This window comes from Helianthus annuus, chromosome 2, assembly GCF_002127325.2.
Source record: "Helianthus annuus cultivar XRQ/B chromosome 2, HanXRQr2.0-SUNRISE, whole genome shotgun sequence".
NCBI classification, from domain to species: domain Eukaryota; kingdom Viridiplantae; phylum Streptophyta; class Magnoliopsida; order Asterales; family Asteraceae; genus Helianthus; species Helianthus annuus.
In genome coordinates this window covers 109660274-109673993 of record NC_035434.2, presented here as the reverse complement: position 1 = coordinate 109673993, position 13720 = coordinate 109660274, and positions in this window count along the sequence as shown.

Genomic DNA, 13720 nt, shown 5'->3' with positions numbered 1-13720 from the left:
GACAAGAAACTGATTACTTATTCATTTGCTCAGTATGTCCTTGATCACATCCTCCCGAAACCCAGTGGGAAGGATGAGAATGGTGAAGACGTGTATGGTCATGGAGGCAGTGTTGGGTATCACTGCGTTCCACCCCCTCTGCGTAACGGTTTTGCAAGAAAGAAACTATCAGGGGTGAAGAAGGCATTCAACATCAAGCTAAAATTAGAAAAACCAAAAGAATCTGGTGTTAAAAAGGATGACAAACTGCCTGTAAACATTGACGTTACATATGAAAAAACAGACAAAACCAATGATGATGTGATTGATTCTGAGGTAGTTAATAATGTGGTAAAAAAAATTTTTGAAAATGAAAATGAATCTCACATCGAATCCACAAAGTTCCAAAGTCCTAAAGAATGTTTTGAAGATGAAGAGTGTTATTTCAATAACTACATTCCAAAGTCTAAAAACAACTCCGATGATGATCCTACTATGGTCATGTACCAGATATGTGGTTCGGACATGTTGTTTTCGGATGAAGAATTTCCAATTCAAAACATTAACCTGGACAAAATTGAAAAGGTTTATAAACTGGTGGAAGTGGATGTGTTACAGGTTGAAAGTTTGTTGAACACAAAAATATTTTTGAATTTTAAAATGGACAAAGATTACTATAACAAGCCTAGAAAATCTCATTTTCAAAATAAAAATAATAACAACGGGAGGCACGGGCAGGGAAATGGTAAGCACAATCAAAAGAAAAAGTTTCCAAAACCAGTGTGGAAAAGATGAACTTTGTGAAACGCACAAGTTCAGGAAGTGACAAAAAATCTGAAAGTTTTCATAAACAAATGAAGAATTCTGTGTTCAATAAGAAAAACATAAACAGACTACTGAAGATACCGGTGTTGTTCAAGACAATCGGACATGCTTCAAATGCAACGAAATTGGGCATATTGCACGCAAATGTCCTAAACAAACACCAAAGTCTGTTAATCTTCAAAACAAACAGAAATTCACAAATGAAAAAACAGACAAAACCAATGATGATGTGATTGATTCTGAGGTAGTTAATAATGTGGTAAAAAATGTTTTTGAGAATGAAAATGAATCTCACATCGAATCCACAAAGTTCTAAAGTCCTAAAGAATGTTTTGAAGATGAAGAGTGTTATTTCAATAACTACATTCCAATGTCTAAAAACAACTCGGATGATGATCCTACTATGGTCATGTACCAGATGTGTGGTTCGGACATGTTGTTTTCGGATGAAGAATTTCCGATTCAAAACATTAACCTGGACAAAATTGAAAAGGTTTATAAACTGGTGGAAGTGGATGTGTTACAGGTTGAAAGTTTGTTGAACACAAAAATATTTTTGAACTTTAAAATGGACAAAGATTACTATAACAAGCCTAGAAACTCTCATTTTCAAAATAAAAATAATAACAACGGGAGGCACGGGCAGGGAAATGGTAAGCACAATCAAAAGAAAAAGTTTCCAAAACCAGTGTGGAAAAGATGAACTTTGTGAAACGCACAAGTTCAGGAAGTGACAAAAAATCTGAAAGTTTTCATAAACAAATGAAGAATTCTGTGTTCAATAAGAAAAACATAAACAGACTGAAGATACCGGTGTTGTTCAAGACAATCGGACATGCTTCAAATGCAACGAAATTGGGCATATTGCACGCAAATGTCCCAAACAAACACCAAAGTCTGTTAATCTTCAAAACAAACAGAAATTGACAAATGAAAAGAAGAAGGGTCCAATGTTTGCACCTAAAGAGATTGTAAAGAAACCAAATGAATCTAAAACCAATGCTCAACCAGTTAAACATATTTTCAAACTAAAACAAACTGGTCAGACATCGAAACAAAATGATAAGAAAGATTCAAGAATTGTTGTAAAGAAAACTGGTTTCAAAAAGCAAACATGGATGCCTAAGCAACCAGACAAACCATCTGTTGAAGTCAAAAAGAAACAAACTTCTTCGACTGTTCAAGTCAAGAAGTATGTTCCAAAAATTTCTGTTAGTGACTAGAAGAAACAAACTTCTTCGACTATTAAAGTCAAGAAGTATGTTCCTAAAATTGTTCAACCATGTGAACCATAACCAGCAACTCTACCTAAGATCGGGAAGGCTTGGGTATCCCTTTTCAAGTAATTGCTTTTAATCATGTGCAGGGGCTCCTGAGGTCAATTCTGTCAAAGGGGATAATGGACAGTGGAGCTTCTCGACACATGACAAGGATGCTAGCCTTGCTAACGATGTCAGATCTATTAAGGGAGGCTATGTAGAGTTTGCAGGTAACCAGGGTGGTCGTATTATCGGGGAAGGAACGTTATCGAACGGAAAAGCGTCATTTGAAAAGGTTAACTACATCGCTGAATTGGAGAACAATCTGCCGAGTATTTCACAGATTGTGATCGCAAGTTCACCACATATTTCAATGATAAAGAATGTTTATACTCAAACCAGGGTTTGTTATACCCGAAGAATGGATCTTAATGCATGTGTCGCACGAAAATGATAACTATGTCCTCGACATGAGTGTCACGTCAACAACGAACAATCAAGCGCAGTGTTTCGTTTCGAAAGAAACTGAGAAAGAGTATGTATTATGGCACTAAAAGATGGCTCACATACATCTGAGAAAAATGAATTATCTCATACACAACGATCTAGTGGTGGGCGTACATTTAAAGAACTTTCATCTGGTTGATGAATGTGTTAGCCGTAAAAAAGGAAAGCAAATGAGAAAGTCTCACCTAAGGAAGCTTCTAAATTTGATTAAGTTGGCACTAGAATGGTTGCATATGGATCTATTCGGACCAGTAAATGTTAAAAGCATCTCCGGAGATTCATATTGTTTGGTTGTTACGGTTGATTATTCGAGATTCTCATGGGTCATGTTTCTTGAATCAAAAGATGAAGTGTTTGAGAGTTTAATGATTCTGTTCCGGAAACATGAAAACCTATACATGTTGCCAATCCGAAGAATCTAAAGTGATGACCGTACAAAGTTCAAGAATAGCAGGTGACATAATTCTATAATGAGAAAGGGGTCTTGCATGAATTTAGCGCTCCTTACACACCGCTGAAGAATGGGGTGGCAGAAAGGAAAAATAGGATGCTAATCGAGGCAACAAGAACAATGTTAGCTGATTCAAAGCTTCCATTGAGTTTTGGAGTGAAGCTGTTGCCTCTACATGCTACACCCTCAACCGAGTGTTAACAATCAAACCACACAACAAGACTTGTTTTGAATTGCTCAACAGACGAAAGCCTAATTTGAAATGGCTTGAACCTTTCAGTTCACCTTGCACGGTGATTGATCCTAATGGTAAATTTGGTGGAAGATCTTTAGAAGGCTTTTTTGTTGGATATGCGAGTCCACTAAAACGCGTATATCTACCAAGTCTCAACATAGTGATTCAGGCACAACATGTTGATTGCCAGAGGTACACATTGCCTACTCAGAAACCTAATAATGCGTGGCTTTTCGACTACGAGGGCTTATGGAAATATTTTGAGCTTCCAGAGGAACCATCTGAGGAAGAAATGGTAATGCTATTTCAGCAACATCAGTCATCATCTCATGAGCAAGTTTCGAGACCTATTGTGGTCACACAACCACAAAGTGGTACTCATGATGCGGAAGCAGGCTCAAGTAATACTCAAACAGAAGATCAGACTTAGACAACAGAAACAACTAAACCTGCTGAGAATACAACAGCCACGGTGTTCGATGATTCAGATGACTCAGACTCTAATGGTCCAACGTTCGACAGAGGAGGATCTAGTTCTGAGGGGGAGCAAGTCCAGTTTGATGATCAAACAAACGAAGTTCAGCAGAATGTGAAACAAAACATTTCAAATTTGGAAGACGAAGTGGTAGTTCCTAATGAAGTGATGCCAAGGACACTATCTTATCACCCGAGGAGTATATAATTGGAGAACTTCAATCAGGAGTCCGAACTCAACATCAAATTGATCAGGGCTTACTATGTTTTTATACTAAAGTTCCTCCATTACAAACTGATTTCTCAATTAAGTGTTTTATTTTGCAGGTTGAGCCGAAAACTTACAAAGAGGCACTTACTGAAGAATCATGGGTCAATGCGATGCAGGAGGAGCTGAATCAATTTGAAAAGCTCGGATTTTGGAAACTACTTGATTTACCCGAAGGTCATAGGATGATAAAGATAAAATGGGTATTTAAGTGCAAAAGTGATGACCGAGGAGTGATTTTCAGAAACAAAGCTCTCCTGGTAGTTCAAGGTTTTAGCCAGCAAGAGGGTATCGACTTCACGGAGGATTGTGCACCCGTTGCTAGGCTCGAGCCTATTCAGATATTCCTTGCTTTTGCATCTTGGAAAGGGTTTAAGGTTTATCATCTTGATGTCAAATCAGCATTTCTATACGACAAGGTTAAGGAAGAGGTAAATGACGGACAGCCACCGGGCTTTATAGATCCAATACACAAAGACAAAGTCTACTTACATGATAAAGCCTTATACGGGGTGCACCAAGCCCCTAGAGCCTGGTATGAGACTTTGTCTCATCACCTGTTGTCGAATGGTTTTACTCGAGGCAAAGTAGATGCTACACTCTTCACAAAAGAAGTTGATGGGAACTTGCTAATAGTCCAAATCTACGTGGATGATATAATATTTGGTTCGACGAACAACACATTGTGTAAAGATATTGAACGGGTCATGAAACTAAAGTTCGAGACGAGCTCAATGGGCTAGATGAAGTTCTTTTTAGGCCTACAAGTTGATCAGTTGCCTGGAGGAATTTTCATTCACCAAACGAAATACGTTAACGATATGTTGGAGAAATTCAGCATTACGGGAACGTCATCTATGTCAACACCATTGGCGCTCAATCACGGCATTCATCCTGATCCCACGGGGGGAAAGTCGACGAGACTTTGTACCGGTCAATGAAGGGTCACTCATGTAGCTTGTGGCATCTCGACCAGATTTTATGTACCCCACATGCCTCGCGACTCGGTACCAATCAAGGCCAAGAGCATCTCACATGGTGATCGTCAAAAGAATCTTGCGATATCTCAAAGGAAGCCCAAGCATCAGCTTGTGGTACACAAAAAACTACGATTTAAACCTAGCTGGATACTCAGATGATGATTATGGCTGCTGCAGATTGAATGCAAAGTCTACAACGGCCAACTACTAGTTGTTCGGAACTAGACTGGTAACATGGCAGTGTAAGAAACAGACTACGGTCGCTCTCTCTACTTGCGAAAGCTGTTGTTCACAGATATTGTGGATTCAACAGCAGATGAGAGACTACGGTCTCCAATTTCTGAACACACCTCTTTTTATAGACAATTAATTGTTCATCACTCTAAGACAAAAAATATTGAAAATCGACATCACTTCATTCGTGATTGTTACGAAAAGTAGTTGATTAGAATTGAAAAAATCTACACCGATGAACAGAAAGCTAAGTTTTATACTAAACCATTTGATAGATCTAAATTTCAATATTTTTTGACACTAAACAGTATGCGGCTTTTGTCATCAGGTGGTGTTATTGTCGAAGGTGATTCGAAGGTGGAGGACGTTGAGACGTATTCTGCTTTGGTTTGTCATTTTCTTCTTTTAAAATGTTTTTAATTTTAGGGGTGATGTAGTACAAAAGACAAAAACATTTAAAAATTAAAAAATGTGAAAAACATAGAAAAAGACAAAAGAGTTGGTGTAAAAAAAGTAAATGATTGTACATCTGTAGACAATCACGGTATGCAAAAGAAAAGGAAAGCTAAAAAGTGATAAACGGTCTCACTAATGATATGCCAGTTGGTTTTTACACATTTAGTAGATTGATTTCGAGATATAAACCTAAATCAAAAACTTTCTTAATTTGTGGGTAACATCTCTCTGATATATGGACTTAGTACTCCGAAATTTCGTTTGAGAGATTGCCTTATTCTGAGATATTAGGTCTTTATACTTATTGATATCTGGGGTATTATACAAGATCTTCTGATTTTGCATCAGCAATGGCCTAGATATTGTAGAATAATTTGGCGCTAAAACTCCAAAACTGCTTAAAACTGAAAATATCGAAAGATCCATCAAGTGCAGTTTAAAAGATTCCTAAGTGGAACCCACCTTAAGTCGAGCCTTCATCCTTTTGTCTGAACGGTGGTTCTAACCTGAGCTCTCAAGGCCTCCCACTGACCCTGATACAGATATCATTTAGGTATATTCACCTGTAAGATTGAATCCAGGGAATCTTGACACGAGAGTATATTCTGATGTGGGACACGCAATTAAGTTAGTTCTTAAGACATTAATCTCATATCTTGAATTAATTGAAATTTGTGTGAAAATTTAAGTGGATCAATATAGTGACAATCTAAGTGAATTGTTTAAAACTTAAAGTTTAAATAGATCAACGGTTCTTATGACTTGTCAAATGCTGATATGATCCTCTAACACAACAAAAAAAAAATATGTCTGTAAATATGTTGTTTCATTTCAGATAAAACCACAAAAAGATTTTGGGTGTGTTTTAGCATAAAGTTTTTAAAAATCAAAAAGATTTTATTTATACTTTATTTTCCACAACTGATGTCAGGAAGCGGATCTTCAGAATCTGGATGCAGAACAAACCTGAGCTATCTGGGTGGGAGCTAATCTGTATATGAGAAAACATTGAAAAGTTTGACAAGTTTATTAATTTGAAACTTGAAAATGTTTGAAAACTTGATTGAAAACGTCAGTTGGTTCTTAATCGGATCAACCAAGGTCATTATCTTGGACTTGGCCGGCAAATCGTGTAGGATCGTTGTGCGACCTAAATGAGTCGTTCAGAAGAGTTTTGATCCGAATCAAATGCGGAATACAATGAAACGGACTTAATAACAGCTTGATTCACTTTAAATGTCTATTGTATTGATTTAATAGTATTACAACACCTGGAGACAATTTGGCAGAGCTTCGCTACCAAATTCCAATCCTTACAAATGAGAAACCATGCTCCCCTATATATAGACCATGGCATTTCGCACGGAATGGCACAAGTTCCATTTCATACGAAATGGATATGTTTCATTTCGTACGAAATGGCCTTTGTTCATTTCGTGCAAAATAGTTATCATACACATATTTCTTAACTTCTAGCCTATCGAGCACTGGTTTATCCTATCTGATTACAAGACTCGATTCAAGATGAAGTCAATAGACATATGCACTAACAGACTCCCCCTTGGATGTTGACGAAGTCTTTAGTGTCGAGTCTTCAGCATGACACATCTTCAGTCTTGATTAGTCTTCTTCAGGCTCCCCTTTCATTAAGCTTCCGTGCTTTTAGGATCGACACCTCGCTTTCCGGTCACAAGCTCCCCCTTGCTTCGAGCTCGTCTTCAGACCCCCCCTTAGACTTAGCTGTCGGGATCATAATCTGGAATCACATCTGCAACCCTCTAACATTTATAAGTAACAACGTTTTGAACATTCAATTTTCCAGAAATCGTAATCTGACTCTTTTCAGCTTTCTAAAACACTCCCTTTATCAACCATCTTTATTGATTTGGCAGTGTTTATGTGACAACCCTCACAATTACAGGTATCCGTACAATTAATTAATATTTAATTTGTGCTTAATGATTGTGCTTGATTACAACTGTGATTAAACTGATTTCTGATTTCTGATTTCTGTTACATACATACATACATATGTATCACATTTCATACTGTCACTTCTTTTATTTCACACAAACTTTAGTGACAAACTTGATGCACAAAGCACAGTTAACACACTGAGCGGATAGCCTAGAAAACATGCTGACAATGCCAGCATCTAGACAGACAATGTTTTTGAGGCCAGTATGAGCCAGAGACAGGGTACTACACTAGTAGGGAGTGTAGGGAAGTGAGGACCATAAAACTGCGTCACTAGGTGATAGTTATAGTGCCGGGAAGTGCCTAAAACACACTCTAAATGTAGAATTCTGCACTTAATAGCAAAATTCAGCATTTAATGATGCTAGTAATGTGTAAAAACTTGATAAACTAGTCCTGTATACTTTCCAAAGTGTCGGGAATTAAAAGTGTCACTAAAAGTATTATAAAAGACACCTTATGGATTAATTAAGCACTTTAACGGACAACACTCAACCGAACAACCGGACATTACCCGAAACACAAAAATATTGTCAAACACATTGTTTTTATTTTCTAAGCTAGTTAGGGTCCCCGAACACCCTAACACACTATATATTTAATAACACACTATAAACCACTAATTATTCCAATTATTTTCTAACTAGATTGTAACTAAACATTGAAACCCAACCCTACACGCCCCCCCTGGAGACGGTCACCATGGGTGACCCACCCATGGATTTCTTTGATTATTTTAATGGATCATGTTGGTGGATTAAGAAATATAATACACAAAGGTTAAAGAGGGTTAGAGGATTATAAGTATAACTTGAGGATCTTCATTCTCATCACCATCAAACTCACCAACACTTGCAACTCTTCTCTCCCTCTCTTCCTTGGTTCGGCCGTGAGCCACCACAACCACCATCATCATCATCCAAGCTCTTTCATGCAATCCACATACATCCAAGGGTGTTAGAGATCATACAACGAAGCTCGGTGTGTTCGGAAGCTCAAGGACCTCTCTTATCTTATTTTAACCACCACTTTTCATCACTTAAACTCCCCTAGCCTTGTGCTAGTGGTAAGTCTCTTAGATCTTCATCCACTTCATGTTTTTTTTTTTTTTTTTGATGGTTAATAGTTAAAGAATGATGAAATCTCAAGAAACACTAAAAACATAAAAAAAGTCTTGAACATAAACTAACATAGTGATAAAGTATGGTTAAAATGATGAAGAAATCATGATATTCTTATGTTGTGATGCTTGTTGATTATTGTTTGCTAGTAGAAGTGGTATGGATCATCATATGGACTTGCTAGACCATGATTAAAAACATGATCTAGCAAGATGAGAAAGATAAAATGTTGTAGGATGATGGAATCATCCACACATAAACTATGAACTTGAATAAATGAATGTTTTCTTGAAAAATAAAGATCAAAGTAGGTTATAATCTTGTAGATCTAAAGATCCATGAGTGGTTTTTCAAAACAACCAAGTGAAATGTATGAGTTTCATTAAAACTTGGATCTTACATAAACTAACCTCATTTTTGGTGGATAAACAAGTGTAGAAACACTTGTGTAATAAGAAAATTTTACAAAGAAATATATTTAGTATGACTAGAAGTTGTGAATATCAAACTCTTTAAAAATGAAGTTTTTAAGGAACTAATCACATTCTTAAAGGTAACAAGACTTACTAAGTATGCTAGTAAGTTACTACATACTTTTATAAATTTTCAAGTTCATAAGTTTATAGTTTATGCTTGTTTTTGACAAGTTGGTAAATAGAGATTGTATGTTGTTGATTAAGAATTGTTTGAATGGATTTTTGAAAAAAAAAATGATATGCTAGTAAGCATGGACGACTCCATCTACAAAGGAAACTCTGGCGAAATTTTCCTAAAAATCCAACACTTAGAATATATTTTTCTAGCAAGTGTTTACAATCATATTTTTAACCTTGTTTTCAAAATAAACTTCGGCATGATTTTTATTACAAAAATACTAAGTGCCGGAGGTTTATTTTCATAAATAAAATTTGATAAATATATATTTAGAATATATATTTTATACCTAAACTCTTGTGTGATTGTTTGTTTATCTTGTGAACTAGTTATATTATTTTTAGGGTAAAATAATACAACTTATGTATACCATGAAATTACGACTCCAAAATAATACCCAAAACCCTCATGAAATAAATATTTAAATTACGCAATTATTATTGCAATACGAAACGCTAAAACGTCACTTATGTAATATTTCAGAAAAATACTTTTGCACGTATCTTTTTGGTAAAATATTATTTTGGAAAAAATCTTTGAAGTAAAATATAATATTTTTGGGAAATATATATATATATATATTTTGAATTTAGATGTTTTAGACAAATAATTTAAATATATTTTTCTAAGTGGGACTTAAAATATATTTTTCGGAATTACAAGTGTACATGTATAAATACCCGCATCCTTGGGAAGGAAATACGCATAAAATACTTGAGAAGTGGGAATACGAAATAGTTGCCTAACTATTTTTCCTAAAAACAAAAGTTAAATTAAAATAATTATTATTATTTTAACAAGTACTCACAACCTTGGGATAATATCAAAGTAACGCGACTCAGAACATTAAACCCTAAGCCAAGGCACGGCCCATCCGTCTAATAGGCATTAGTACGTGTGAGTCGTCGCGTAGCAGACCGAGTTTGGATTGACGATTCTATTTCAGGAGACGCACTTCTGTGAGTTCATGTCCCCCTTTTCTCTTTACTGTTTTCAGTTTTATACTTCGGGGGTGAAATACATGCGCCAATTATTACAGACATTTATTTACATGGTATGGTTAGCGTAGGGAGGGTTTTTACTACTAGATCATGTGAAGGGTGGGTACAACACTTAAGGCCATCAATCCTCGCTGTTAGGACCGAGGGACATGAGTGATAGATCTATTTGGGTGTAGCGAGCCCACACCCATGAGGCCGGGGCAGCTCATAGAGGTGACTGTGTCTTACAGCCGAAGCCCAATAACAAATTTGCTATGTTTGAGTCTTCTTGCACCTTTTCACACATACCAGTGGCTTTGCAACCCATTTGTGATTTCTTTTTCCTTATTGCTACATACCAAGGACTTTTATTCATACTTTGAAGGTTTATACATACTCACTTTTACATGAACTCGCTCAACTTTTGTTGATTTTTCAAACTACATGTATTTCAGGAAATTAATGGATCTGGCGAAGTGTGCAATTGTGTCAAGCTGCGTAGGGAATAATGATGTCATCCAGGTTTAGGAGGTGTAACCCTTACCTGGACGCGTTACATGTCCTTAAACCACGTTTTTACTTAAGTCTTTTGTTGTGTCATGTGAACACGTTTTAATTATGTCATGGTTGTATTTTGCTTGATGTGTTGACATTTTAAACAATGATGTTGTGGTAACATTAAACTTAATGAATGGATGATCGTCACGTGTTTTATTTTCATATAGCATTGTTATGATTGTTGCTATGGTATTAAGAAGTCACACCAAATTTAACCCACGCTTCCGCAAAAGCCAGGGTGTGACAGCTTGGTATCAGAGCGTCGATCATAGCGAACTAGGATTCTTTCTCGAGTCTAAACTATGATCACTAGGGCTCTCACGAAAACATTTTTACATTGTATACACTAAACGTACAGATCCAGGGTACAAAACATCTTTACAAACAAAAAGGCACAAATACACTTTTCAAAAAAATTGTATTTCAGTCTTGGAGACTGACGGAGTTAGCCTTAGAGGCTGGGGAGGTGCAGTCTTAGAGACTGAGGGAGGTTCAGTCTTAGAGACTGAGGGGTTCAACCTTAGAGATTGTTGGACAGTGTGCGACCCTAACTAGTCAGTTTAAGGCAGTTCATCTTCGTGTACAAAGGCGGAATTAGTGTAAACAAAGTCACAACAACTTTTCCTTTCAATTTCCTTCTCTATTAATGCTTTCTGAGTAAATTTTGACAACGTTTCGACACCTAACACATGACCTGATTTCGCTCCAACGTTACAAATGAGATCACACTACTGGTTTATATAGTGCAGCTGATTTCGCTCCAAACAGCAGGAGCGAAACCCCATGTGATCACTTTACGAGCGAAATCACCCAGTTACCTTTAGAGCGAAACCCCTAGATACCCTAGGAGCGAAATCACATAACAACCCGATTTCGCTTCAAATGACATGAATGTCATTCGGAGCGAAATTACATGCTAAAAACAATTTCTTGATTTCCGTGCTCCATTCTAACCTATCTAGACCTAAGACTCGATACAGACGCAGCTAACAGACATTCAGTGCACCAATAGACTCCCCCTTGGATGTTGACGAAGTCTTCGGCATCGAGTCTTCAGTCTTGGTCTTTTCTCCAACTCTGTCTTCACATTTTCACAACTCTATCTTCACAGGTTCAGGAACTCAACCTAGCTCCATCTTCTATCTCCCCTTTGACTGTTGATCCAGAACTCTAGAATCCCCCTTTCACAGACTCCCCCTCTCGGAATGCTGGGATCTAAGATCTTTGTCTGGTTCAAACTTTGACTTTTTGAGCCACGGAGATGATAGAATCTACAACCTGTTACTCAACCAATAACATTACAAACTATTGATTTTAACAATAAATCACAATATCTATCAGCTTAGAAATCCACTCAAGTATTCAGGTCCAAGTTAATGACCCTGATTACTCAATTAATCTACCAAGTTCAACTTAACGACCTTAGTTGATTTCAGACAAAACATACTGATTTAGATTATCATTTTCAAAACATTTTCTGAAAATAACAAGTATCAAGTTAATGAACTTGTTTTTGACTTTTAAACAATTCAAACTTCATCAAGATAAGCTCTCCTCATTCTCCAGTCCAGAACTTCTCCTGCATCTGCTTCAGCTTACGAGAATCCAACAATCAACTCTCCACTTTGGTTTGTCGGAAAATAAAGCAGAAATAAAAATCTTTTTGGATTTTTAATAAAGTTTCTAAACTAAGAAATGAAATACAGAAAACTTAAATTGCAGAATGTAAACAAAGTAAACTATTTACAAACTTATTTTTGGTGAGCGTGTCAGGGAATCATATCAGTTTTCAGACAAGTTACCAGTACCGTTAAACTTTAATTCATACTCAGAATTAAACAATTCACGTAAATTGTCGATATACTGATCCACTTTAAATTCTCACACAAATTTCAATTAATTCAGGATACGATTTAAATGTCTTAGGAACTTAACTCATTCATGTGTCCCACCTCTTGAATATACTCCCGTATCCAGAATCCCAATATTCAGTCTTACAGGTGACTATACCACAGCTGATATCTGTAAGGGGTTAAATGTGAGGGCCGTGAGAGCTCAGGTCGATACTTCTGTATACGCAGAGAGATGACGGCTTCGACTTTTCGGTGTGTCCCCTTTAGAGGATCTTTTGTTTCAACAGCAATGATTACCAATTTTATTGTTTAATCAAGTTGCTGAGGGCGATGCTATGTTTCAAGCATTTGCGGAAAGTATTATTCGGGGACTAGGTCAGAGCTTCCATTCAGCAGAAGTCCCGGAATAATACCCCAGATATCACTGAGTATAAAGACCTAGTATTTCAGAAAGAGGGACCTTTCAAATGAGATTTCAGGGGTTACCTATATATCCAAGTAGTGTTCCCCACGAATTTCGCAAGTTTGAAATTTAAGGTTTATATCCCGAATAAATCTACTAAGTGTGCGAAAACCTATCGACACATTATCAAGGAGACTGTTTAACTCTTTATACTTTACAAATCTTTAGCATACTGTAACTCTCAAATCGATGTACTATCATTTTCCCTATATACACAAGCTCTTTTCCAAATTTTATATTGTTTTTGGATTTTGAAATTTTATCATGTTTTTTGTATTTTTGAATTTTTTTACTGTTTTTGTATTTTTCTGAAAATCTATCTACATCTACTCCCCCTAAATACCAAAACAAGTAAAAAATCGACAAACCGTTGCAGATTGTTTCTCATCTTCATCCGCAACAGTATTCTCATAAACGCCAACAATTCCATCCGACACCGAAAGAAG